This window comes from Neoarius graeffei, chromosome 12 (assembly GCF_027579695.1).
Source record: "Neoarius graeffei isolate fNeoGra1 chromosome 12, fNeoGra1.pri, whole genome shotgun sequence".
Classification (NCBI taxonomy): Eukaryota; Metazoa; Chordata; class Actinopteri; order Siluriformes; family Ariidae; genus Neoarius; species Neoarius graeffei.
The window spans coordinates 4,436,992-4,443,072 of NC_083580.1; the positions used below are offsets into that span (position 1 = coordinate 4,436,992).

The 6,081-nt window shown below is 40.8% G+C and overlaps 1 protein-coding gene across 2 annotated transcripts in view; it reads right to left on the bottom strand.

The window, feature by feature from the left end:
• The window catches only part of LOC132895138 (WD repeat-containing protein 7), a 217,294-nt gene that overhangs the window by 160,493 nt on the left and 50,720 nt on the right, over window positions 1-6,081 (bottom strand). The gene's annotated exons all lie outside the window — the stretch shown is intronic.

A 6,081-nucleotide genomic window follows, 5' to 3' on the forward strand; every position in this document is an offset into this window, starting at 1 on the left:
TTCTGAAGACATCAGTCACAAAGTTCTCCTGTGTCTCTCTACACTAACTAATCTATTTGCTCCACAGTCTACATAATAATCTCTAATGCTCATTAGCCCCCCGAAGCATTCATTCTGCCTCATCTCCTTTTTAAAGCCACGACGGTTGTAAATTGCCGCCTCGTTAATTGCTATTCGATGTTAATTCAATGGCTGAAGCACCTGCTCTCCATTTTAAACAAACGGCAGGACGTTTGGCGAGAGCTTTTCTGACAAAGGTGAGGCAATAAACGCAGAATTAGAGAAATAATTATTGGAGACCCATCCAAACGTCTCACCAGTTTTACACTTATGGGGAATTTTCTATAGCTTTATATACACCATATTTATTTTGTGCAAAACTATTAGGCACATATAAAGAAACGCTGTCGAACAAAAATGGCTTAAAAAAAATAATGAAATGAAATGTTTCAACATTAAAAACGCCCCACTATAAACAGTAAGCTGTAATAAATGAAACAAAGTCGATATTTGGTGTGAGACGACCCTTTGTTGAAAAAATAAAATAAAATAGCAGTCTGAGGTCCAGTGAGTGCAGTTTTATGCGGAAATGATCTGTAGGTTTTACTGAGCATCTTACAGAACCAGCCGCAGTTCTTCTGGACACTTTGACTGTCACACTCGCTTCTTCATTTTACACCAAAACCCAGCAGCCTTCATCAGTGCTGTATCTGAGTCACTAAACTTCGAGTCCAAGTCCAGTCTCAAGTCCCCAGTGTTCAAGTTCGAGTCATTAAAAAAAAAATTTCAAGTCGAGTCGAGTCCGAGAACAAGACTCCAACTGCACCATGTGGTTTAGTGCCATTAACATGAGTTTGTTCCTGAACATGGCGTATGAACAGGTGAATGTGCTTCTCTTTATCAGGGAGTGTGAAGTATTCTGTCAGAGACGGTTGGGAGACGGATGTAAGTGCAGAAGGTGTGTTTATTAATACACGTGAAGACGGTAAACAATCCAGAACGGCAGGCAAAATCGTAAAACGGTGAAACAGACAACAGGTCGAGTGAGGCACAAACAGGCTATCGTTGACTCGGCAGAATCAAAGACGAGAAACAGGAAATCAGGAAGCCAAACAAGGAAATAAGGCTCGGTAACGTATCAGCAACGCAACTCAATACTTCGCAAAGTAAGTGTGTTTTCACAGTTTTTAAATCGGTGCGCTGATTGCGCCTTAATCCTGTGTGGGTGCGAGTCGTTTACGGTGCACGCACGCAAGAGTCCGCTTGGTGTGCGCGCTGTCCAGAGTGCACCCGAGAGTCTATCTGATGCACGCAGGCATGACACTCTTAGCTGAAATTAGTACAATAACAAATGTAGATATAAATATCTTATGTCAAATTATTATGACGGGCGGCACGGTGGTGTAGTGGTTAGCGCTGTCGCCTCACAGCAAGAAGGTCCTGGGTTCGAGCCCCGGGGCCGGCGAGGGCCTTTCTGTGTGGAGTTTGCATGTTCTCCCCGTGTCCGCGTGGGTTTCCTCCGGGTGCTCCAGTTTCCCCCACAGTCCAAAGACATGCAGGTTAGGTTAACTGGTGACTCTAAATTGAGCGTAGGTGTGAATGTGAGTGTGAATGGTTGTCTGTGTCTATGTGTCAGCCCTGTGATGACCTGGCGACTTGTCCAGGGTGTACCCTGCCTTTCGCCCATAGTCAGCTGGGATAGGCTCCAGCTTGCCTGCGACCCTGTAGAAGGATAAAGCGGCTACAGATAATGAGATGAGATGAGAAATTATTATGACATGCTACAAAAAATAAAGAAAAAATCCGAGTCCTCGTCTCCAATTTACAAGTCCGAATGCAGTTAACGCACGAGTCCGAGTCCAAGTAATCAGTGCTCAAGTCCAAGTCAAGTCACGAGTCTTTAAAATTAGGGCACGAGTTGGACTCGAGTCAGAGTCCTGGACTCGAGTACTACAAGCCTGGCCTTCATTATGTTTTCTTTTTGAATCTGAAAAATGCTCTCTTACGGAATATGCTGCTCAAACATTTACAAACTTTTTTTTTCCCCCTGTAACATTTAATTTTGTGCTGAAAAAAAAACCTAACAACGAACATTTGGAGCTCTAAAATGTTTTTGTAAATGTTCTGACTTGATAATGTAGAAGTCATAAAATAGAAATCTATAACAGAGTTTATATTAAAAAAAAGGGGGCTAAGACTTTTGCACAGTACTGTATATCTCTACAAAACTAGTCAATAAAGTGTTGGTCTGTTCTTCGGAAGAATTTTGACTGCAACTTTGTGATTCGACACAAACTTCGGCTTTGGGATGAAAATAGTGCATGAAATCAAAGTGACCGACATCTGCCAACGTTCCCTGTGTCCGAAATCACTCACTCGTTCACTCCTCCCTACTCCCTATATAGGGAATTACTGTATAGAGGACTATATAGTGAGCTCATTGGTAAAATGAAAAAATGCTTTCGGACACTAGTCCGCCGCGCTGGTATTTACGTCATTACTGTCGCACAATTAAAACGTGCCAGATCAGTCGGCTGGTGGGTTTCAGAATAATAAATACATGCATGCGTTTTTGTGATAAATCCATATTATACTGAGGGCATTTCACACATTAATCAATACAAAGTACCTGCAGCTTTCAGTTCTTTTAAATCAAGCCTGAATCCTTTCTTCTTCTCCGCTGCCTTTTATTAAATCACATTTGAGACTTTTATTTTGATTTCTTTCAGTGTGACCACAATGCATGATGGGATATATTGCTTTGGTTAGTGACCATCGTTGTACACTGCTTTTCGTGATGCACTGTGGGAAACTTTGAGTGCACTATATAGGGAGTAAATAATCCTCGCTGAGGTTTCGGACAGCACTACAAAATGGCATCCTCACTATATAGCGCCCTAGATAGTGAGTAGGGAGCGATTTCGGACACAGGGATAGTCAAAAGACGCGCGCGCCCTCTTTTGAATGCTGATGTGATCAAGCCGGAAGTTTTGTTTGTTTTGATGGCAATCAGGAAAGTTTGAAAAAAGTCGGCGGTAATCGTCATTCAAACTCGTTTTTGTGCAATACTTCGTTTGGAAAACAGTTTTCAAAATGGCGGCACTGACACCTGGCTGACACTTCACGTTTCGAAGTCTCGCACAAGTCTCGTGAAGATCATGCGGATAAGCGACGCCCGCTGTGGACCAAACGAACTAAATTCAACACGGCTAAGAACCAAATAGGTAGTCTAGTAAACTAGACCCACCCGCCTAGCGGCCAAAAATATTTTTGCCTACGAGTGAGTCTAGCCTCACACCATATCAACAAAACACCCCGGGCATCAAATCGTGCCCGCCAATCACAATGCAAGGTTTTTGTTTGGATTCTTTGGGCGGGCTTTTGCAGGAGTGACGACAAGGCTGCGCGACGCTGGAGAAAGCACAGCAGGAAAGATGGCTACGGCTAGTGAACAGCGCGCGTTTGACTCCGCTTTGGAATCAGTTTTAGAAGAATTAGACTTGGAGTTTTCGTTGAAACATGAGCAGGAAGAGGCTCTCCGCTCATTCCTTTTCAAGAAGGACGTTTTCGCTGTTTTGCCGACCGGCTATGGCAAAAGTCTGATCTACCAGCTGGCTCCACTCGTAGCCAAAAGGATGGGGCTAGTTTGTGCAGTACGAAGAATTAATAAACAGCTTTGAAACATTACTTTTTGATTGTTTCTTATTTTCCCGTTATTTTAAATTTAAGGGAAATTATTTCACCAAACACCACTAAATAAAAACTCTCAAAAACAGTTTAAGCAAACCCTTGAAAAACACTTGGAAAAAATGAGTGTATGTGGTACAGACTCCAAACTTGTGGTCATTATCTCCAAACTTCTTAATATCTAGAACCTGTTTATTAATTAATACGCATTTTGAAAAATTATTTATTTATTTCAAGGCCTCCCCCACTGCTTTCTGTCGCTCTGACTACGTCACAGTCACTGTTGCGCTGATTGGTCAGAGCGTTGGCCTATACGCACAGAGACAGTTTGAAAGACAGCGGGTTGTTCCTCCCACACCCTTCGGAAATGTCTACGAGTGAGGCCAGACTAAATATTCACATTTAGTCTGGCTTGCCAGGCTACCAAATAGGCCGATAAGTATAATATTTACTTGCAATTAGTTGCTGATACGAGTCATGATATAAGGTTACTAAAACTGAAAAGGTAATTGAATAACACATTAATTAAGAAATAAAGCAAGTTTAAAAATGACTTCAGTTCTCCTTTAAGTGTCTACCATGTAGTTTCTATCCAGAACCAGAAATGAGTCCACCCTCGACAGTGTCCATGTCCCGACTGACTCAGAGTCCTGGTCTCCATGTTTTCAACTTGGCATGTTCAGAGGTTAGAAAGAATAAAAACACATTTTATGACCATCTTGCATCAACAACAGTTCTAGTTTTGTTGGTAACATTTTGTCCAGCCTAAAGTTGGTCCCGTGTTAGAAACTAATCTGCGACTAATACTCTGACATCATTGGCACAGAGCCAAAAATGAATTTGGCATGGTGCCAACCAATCAATAACGCATCGAATTAAATTACTGATCACTGTTTTGCAAATCCAGAGTAAAAGTCGTGTCATTCTGGTCCAAAAATACACTTTAGACCGAGCTGAAACATCATTATTATTATTAATCTCGAGTCACTACGCAACGACTTCAGATTAAATGAAACATCGTGGACATTTTGAAAGCTTCCTGCCTGGAACATGGACCATTTTGGGTTGTATGTACATGAGTTCATGTCAGATTTACAGTCACTTCCCTCAGTCCAATTTCGCGTTGGTTTGTATTTCCTGTATACGGAGGCTTGGTGGTGTGACGCAGCAGGTAGAACTCACAATCCATCAATAATCTCAGCATCAGGGATGAAAATCTGGTGGAGTGACACAAATAATGAACAAACCTGACTTATAACCCGTTATAAACGCTGCTAATGCCTGCTCATAACGAATAGCAACTTCTACAATGTCTTATGTATGCAACATAACCTTACCTATAAAGTTATAAATTTATACAAAGTACCAGTCAAAAGTTTGCACACCCGCTACTCTACTCATTCATAGGTTCTCTTTTTCTGTATTTTGACACATTTCCTACATTGTAGAACACTGAAGACATCGAAACTATAAAATAACATCTGGAACAGATATGAAATTATGTCGTAAACAAAAAAAGTGCTTCGTATTTGAGATTCTTCATCGTATCCGGCGTTTCCCCGACAACGATTTGCTTTACACACTATTGGCATTATCTTAACCAGCTTCGAATGCTTTTCAATTAACAGCTGTGTCTCGTCAAAAATTAATTAGTGGATGAGTTTCTTGCCGTCTTGATGCGTTTGAGATCAAACGGTGAATAGTAAATAATAAAAATACCCTATTCAATAGCCCTATTCAACACCACAACAGTAGTAATCCATACGTATGATATCACGAACCAAACAACTAAGTAAAGAGAAACGACATCCATCATTACTTTTGAATAAAAATAAATAAAACACCAAGTTAGAAGGAGCGTACAAACTTTTGACTGGTAGTTTATGTACAGACTATATATATATATAAATAAATTGTAAAAAGTCTCACCTTATTGTTTTCATTTAACTTTAATAATGTATTTATTGTATATATTTATTATTTTATGTAAATTAATTTTTCAGTGACGCCCGTAGTCAGCTGGGATAGGCTCCAGCTTGCCTGCGACCCTGTAGAACAGGATAAAGCGGCTAGAGATAATGAGATGTTCAATGAATAAGACTTTGTCAAATTCGAGACGGAATTCTTCTCTTTCAGCACTAACCTCAGCATTTTAAAGATTTTTTCAAAATATTTTATTTTAAGTATTATAACTTAAAAAATCCGGAAGAGCTAGAGACAGCTTAAGAGGTGATTTCACACCGCCACCCTGCACCTAAAGAGACCAAAGTGTCTTTCTCCGTCTTTAGTGTCTAAAGTGTCTTTCTCCGTCTCTGTTTTTCACCCCACACCTCCTTTTCTTCCCCCCCACGCCCCACCCTGTCCGCTCTGCATCTGGTCCTGATCGTTCAAATT